Below are 6000 nucleotides of genomic sequence, written 5' to 3'. Positions count from 1 at the left end.
ATGGTCACTCTTCTGTTACTCAATTTAATCACCACTCAGCTCATCAGATTTGCCCTGACTTTGGCTACTTCCCACTTCATTCACAGTAAAATGAATGAGGATACATAAAATATACTACAGGGCCAGGGCTTTAGTCCAGTGGTTCTTCTGCCTGCCTTTCAAGCGCAAGGTCCCAAGTTCGATCTCCAGTACCAAAACAAACAAAAAACTACTGTAACATATACTTCATTTAAAAACTAAACCTGTCATGTAAAGGTACAAGATCCCAGTAATGAATGTAACTGTACTGTCTACCTAGAATGTACCAATAAATTCAATTTAAAATTTAAAAGAAACTAAACAAGTATTATACCACAGTGATATATGTGCACCCATGTTTATAGTGGCATAGTTTGTAACAGCTAAAACTTGCAAACAGCCCAATTGCCCATCAGTTGGAGACTGGATAAAGAAGGTGTGGTTTTTCTATAAAATGGAATACTGCTCAGCCATAAAGAATGAGAAACCAGAGTCATTCATAGGAAAGTGGATGCATATTGAGACCATACTCTGAAGTGAAATAAATAGGACACACATGTTTCTCTGGTGTGAAAAACTATAATAGTCCATAAGATCCTAATGAGATAATTGACAATATGAAATAGGAAGAAAAGGGCTAAAGGTGTAGGGGAAGTAGGAAGGGTAGGGGAAAGGAAAGAAGGAAAAAGAAAAAATATGAGACATGGAAAAAAATGGAAACAAAGTCTTTGTAAATAAGGAAGGGTGGAGAAGGTGGAGGGAGGGCCAGGGGTATGGGGGAAAAGTAAGAACCAAGATCTGTCATTTGAAGGTACAAGATTCCAATGATAATGTAACTGTACTGTATACCTAAAAAGTACCAATAAACTCAATGAAAAAAAACTAAACAACTAAGAATCCTTAGGAAAGGAGGTAAGATTAGATGGATAGATGGATGATAGATAGATAGATACATAGATAGATAAAATAGGTAAGTCTGGATAATTTTTGTTTTGTTTTGTTTTTTTGAGACAGGGTCTCACTATGTAGTTGAGACTGACCTGGAACTCACTGTGTAGACCAGGCTGGTCTCAAACTCACAGTGATGCTCCTGTCTCAGTCTCCCGAGTTCTGGGATTAAAGGCGTGCGCCACCATGCCTGGCTCTGGATAATTTTTAGGATAAGAAAATATTCTAGAGAATATTAGAATATTAGAAACTAAACACTAAACTCATTTGACAAACAAAATATTTCTGAACACACACACACACACACACACACACTGATATAAAATGTAGGCACAACCCAAGCATCCATCCACAGATAAAGGCATGAATAAAATGCAGTATATTCACAAAGAATATTATTCAGTCTGAAAAAAGGACATTCTGATGTATCCTATGACATGGATGAACCAGGAGAACAATATATTAAGCGAGATAAGCCAGTCAGAAAAGGATAAATACTGTTTGAGTCTACTTCCATGAAGTATCGAGAGTAGTCACATTTATAGATGGCAGGGACATCTCTCAGTAGAAGAGTGTTCACCTGGTACACACAGGTCCTATTGATGGAAGAAAAAGAAAGTAAATGATCGGTTGCTAGGCCCTGGGAAGGGAGGGAGGGAGGGATATGAGGACTTCATGATTAACAGGCACCAAGTTTTCATTTTGTAAGTTTAAAAGATTCTGGAGATGATAGTGGTGTTTGTTATACAACAAATGCAAATGTGCTTAATGCCACTGAACTGTACACTTAAAATGGTTAAGATGGTAAATTTTGTTATGTGCATTTTACCATGATTTAATTATTTTTGGCAGTACTGGGGACTGAACCCAGGAGTCTGCATATGTTAGGCAAGTTCACTGCCACTGAGCTGTATTCCCACAGTTTTAACTATTTATTTTGGCACTGGATCTCCTTAAACTGCCCAAGCTGGACTCCCACTTAGGATGCTAATAACTAGAATTAGAGGCATGTGCCATCATGCCTGGCTACAACTAAAAAAAAAAAACCCAATGGCATCAAACTCACACTAAAAGTGAACTTGAGATTTTCTCTGGTTTGTGTTGCTGGAACTCTCATAGTGAGATATTGTGACTTACAAGTGCCTATAGTTCTTTTTTTTTTTTTTTTAATGTGCAAGTAAATTCACATGTAAATGACCAGCATTGCTTTGGTTGCCTGTTTTTTTGTTTTGTTTTGTTTTGGCTTGGCTTGGTTTTTTTTCCCCGAGCTACATGTTTATCCAAGATGACTTAAGAAATACTGGGCAAAAGAGGTGGTGGTGACTGAACAACCTGCTCTGCCTCAATATCCTGGCCCAGGGAGATGCTTTGTAAATGGCTTCCGGGCACGTAGTGCCTTTTGGAAATCAAGGAAGGAGATTCATCTTCCTCTCTAGACACAGTGGCCCACGCAAAGCCCTGTTTGGCCTGTGAATTGGACCCCACACTCCCCCATTTCAACAAGAGCCTGGAACCACAGCACATGGAATTTTATTTGAACCTCAAACTGGTGAAGAGAGCTTTACCCCTTTAATTAATTTTCTTTAAGAGTCAAGTATTAAGACTGCCATTTAATAAAATAGAGGAATATTTTCTGATGATATGCAAGCACTTCAAAGGTTTCTAAATATTGGTTGTTTAGTTAACTTAAAAATTATGAAAAAATATGACATATATGTTTAGCATATTCCCTACCTTTCTCCTATTTTGCATTTTTTTTTTTTTTTTGGTAGCAAAAAGAATGGAGTTCCTAAATCCAATGGGTAAAAGGTTGATGCTCTCCCCCTTTCCTTCTTCAGGATGTTGTGGATCCTAGCATAACAAGATTGCCTAAGGAAACTAGGGAAGTAAGGTGAAAACTGAGTGCAAAGACAGTAGCAAGAAGCAAAAGTTTGCTTTCTCTCCTCACCTGCTAGAAAAGCTTTACTACAGCCTGGAGAAGCCTGGTAAAGTTGTAAATCAGTGAGCCATGTACAAGGCATTCATAGTGGCTTTTAGTAACATGTGTCTCTGATCCTTAAGTGGGGGAAAATCACAAAATTTTATAGAAATGCATCCTACTTTTAAAATTCACAATATATGTAAGCCTATACCTGTAGTATCTATCAACCAGCTCTCAATTATAATAATTGAAGCCACTCTAGTTTAGACATACAGTGTGTGAAGGCTAACTTCTGGGATTCACAGAAGCTTCTTCTGCTAACACGCCGACTGGATTGGGGTAAAGAAATAGCCCTTAGTCTGACACCTAGCGATGACTCTAAGAACACCATCACAGAACTGGGCTGTCTGAAAAAGTTGCTCCCTGTTTTACAGTCCAGAACTGGGAATGTCATGAAGGTGCTGGTTCCAATCACATTTTTGCCACAATCAAGCCAAACGGATGCCCCATACCCTGTCACACTACCCCAGGGACTTGCTATTGATTCCAGACAGGTCAAATGCTCCATGACTGTTGGTAGAAACAACAGAAGCAGGATCATCATCTCATTTGACCTACCTAATTTCACACAGGCACATCTGCATGGAGATGTAGTCTCATTTGGTATTCAAGCTGGAAGGGCCAGGAAAATGCAGGACTTCAGCTTTTTTTAGGCCTACCATTGAGCCAGAGCATACACATGTACACAAATGGATCACAAGTACATCAAGAGATTCCTGATTCCTCAAGCCCACTGGATGACCACAAAGGGCTGCATAGCCGAAGCCACCTTGGCCAGTAACCTGCTCACTCGAGGGCTCTGCTGACGTGTCTCTCAGGCGCCATGGATACTGAGCATGACAGACACTGGCCCTCGCTCTGTGAAGTCAAGCATGTGTCCAGCCACCTGGACATCTACCTGTGCAGCCTGGCCACATGGACGAAGGAGCCTCTAGCTGTCCGGTGAGACCAGTAAAACGAGTAGGGGTTTGAGGAATGCCAGCTCCTCATAATTTTATTCTACCAGATTGTCATCACTCTTTGGAAATATGTGGAATGAAAAACTTCAATTGCATTTGAGATCCATTATTATCATCACATTAAAAACAAAAACACAAACCACATTCTGTCAATGACTGAAAAAGATTTGTTAGGCTGTAAACAAAATTTTCAACTGTAAACAAAGTTTCCTGTCAATGGTAACTAAAGAATCTATCTAAAGAACTTCTTAAAGCATCTTGATCAAGAATTATTCATAGCCATTTCAAGTACACAGCATGGTATTTAATTATCATGTCTAGAAAGCAAGATCAAGCCATTCATTAAGGATTCTAAAAAGTAATACTTGAAAATTTCACACACAGACAGTATTTAATATACAGTATTTCTTAACACTAGGTTTTATTGATTTCCTATTATGTCATATAAGGAAAATACTGTTTTCTACCAGGCCCTGAAGACTCCAATCTACAGCTAGTGCTATGGAAACACATCATTCCCTCTGTGTACCACTGATCTAGTTTCAGTCAGAGGGAAACAGAAGAACCTTTTAGAGGGGATGGATCTGTTCACTGTCTTGATTGTGGTGATGGTTTCTGAGGTATGTATGTACTTCTATGTCAAAATGTGCCAAATTGCATATTAAATAATCTACACGCCATTCCTTGTATGTCAATTATACTTCAATAAAACTATTTTTTAAAATACGGGAGAAAAAGTACATTCCAGAAAGTTTGTATATTCTACCAGCAGTCCATGGAAGTACTTGCCTCAATTATACCTTTGTTAGCACTGCGATTCTTGAAGGAAAATAAAACAATGCTAATATACAAGGCAAAAATATGTTGTGCGAATATGCATGTCTTCACCAGTAGACTGAAACTTTCTCATGTTGATCAGCTGTTTGCCCATTTTTTCTCTGCCACAAAGCAATGAAGAATGCTAGCATTAGTAATGCTAGTGCAAGAACACCTTATCTGCCATGTCAGTCAGTTCAAGAAAATTACTACTCCAAACGGTAGTAATACATATCCATAAATTTGTCCCATCTTCTGACCATGAGTCATAATTAGCTAAACGAAAAAACTGATCTATACTGAACATTTAAAGAATCTTAGTTGCATAAATAATAGAATATTTTTACTCACTCTGAAGCTTATAAAGGTTAAATCATCGATAAGCACACAAACCCAGATGATGTTCAATCTGGAACTAGAATCCTAATCTCTTTGGACACAGATATAAATCAATGGTAATGACCTAGACCTCAGGGAAAATAAATGCTTGGATCCTTAACTTTCTCGTCCATAACATGAGGGAGGTGCACTGAATATTCACTAAATTTCCTTTCACCACTAACATTTTCTATGCAGGCTGGGTAAGTTGATAAAAGCAAACAGTTTTGGTCAAATTGCTGCATTTTTGCGGCCAACCTTGGGAATCCTCAACTACTTTCCTCATGAGCCCACAGCAGCTCACATTCAAAGCCCAGCTGTATAGGTCCCGGCAAGAGGCTGAGCAGGTTTAGCAAATAACTTATCTTATCATAGATATGAGGGAGTGAAGGCCCAGAGACCACCCTAAGAGAAGCTGTGCTTCAAAGTTTGTAAGATAAGGAAGAGCGAGAAAACATCTGAACACTCAGAAGTCCCTGGCACATTAACACTAAGCTGTCCAGTAACTCTGTGTCTTGGGTACCTAGGTTAAAATAATACCAACTTGCATGGAACCCATGTAAGTTCCACAAGTAACCAGGCCTATTCAGCACTTGTTTCCCAAAGAGTCAAACATTGGGTGGGTGGGTACAGTGAATGAAATAACTGAATTTGAACAAATAAACAAAAGAATGAACAAACAAAATTGAAAAAAGTTGTCGTCTAATTTATAACAAAGTGCAATTATTTAATTGTGAAGATAACATGAAGTGGTGGGAAGTGTAGGAATAAACTCAAAATGGCAAGAATTATAGAATTAAAAAGTCGTAGCTCATCAGTTTACATAAATACAGACTCCTCACCACCCATTATCTCATTTTTTTCTCTTATTATGGCCAGGAAACACCTCCACCTACTCTG

Source organism: Fukomys damarensis, unplaced genomic scaffold, assembly GCF_012274545.1.
Source record: "Fukomys damarensis isolate Sample0158 unplaced genomic scaffold, DMR_v1.0_HiC HiC_scaffold_16, whole genome shotgun sequence".
Classification (NCBI taxonomy): domain Eukaryota; kingdom Metazoa; phylum Chordata; class Mammalia; order Rodentia; family Bathyergidae; genus Fukomys; species Fukomys damarensis.
This window is presented reverse-complemented; position numbering follows the sequence as displayed.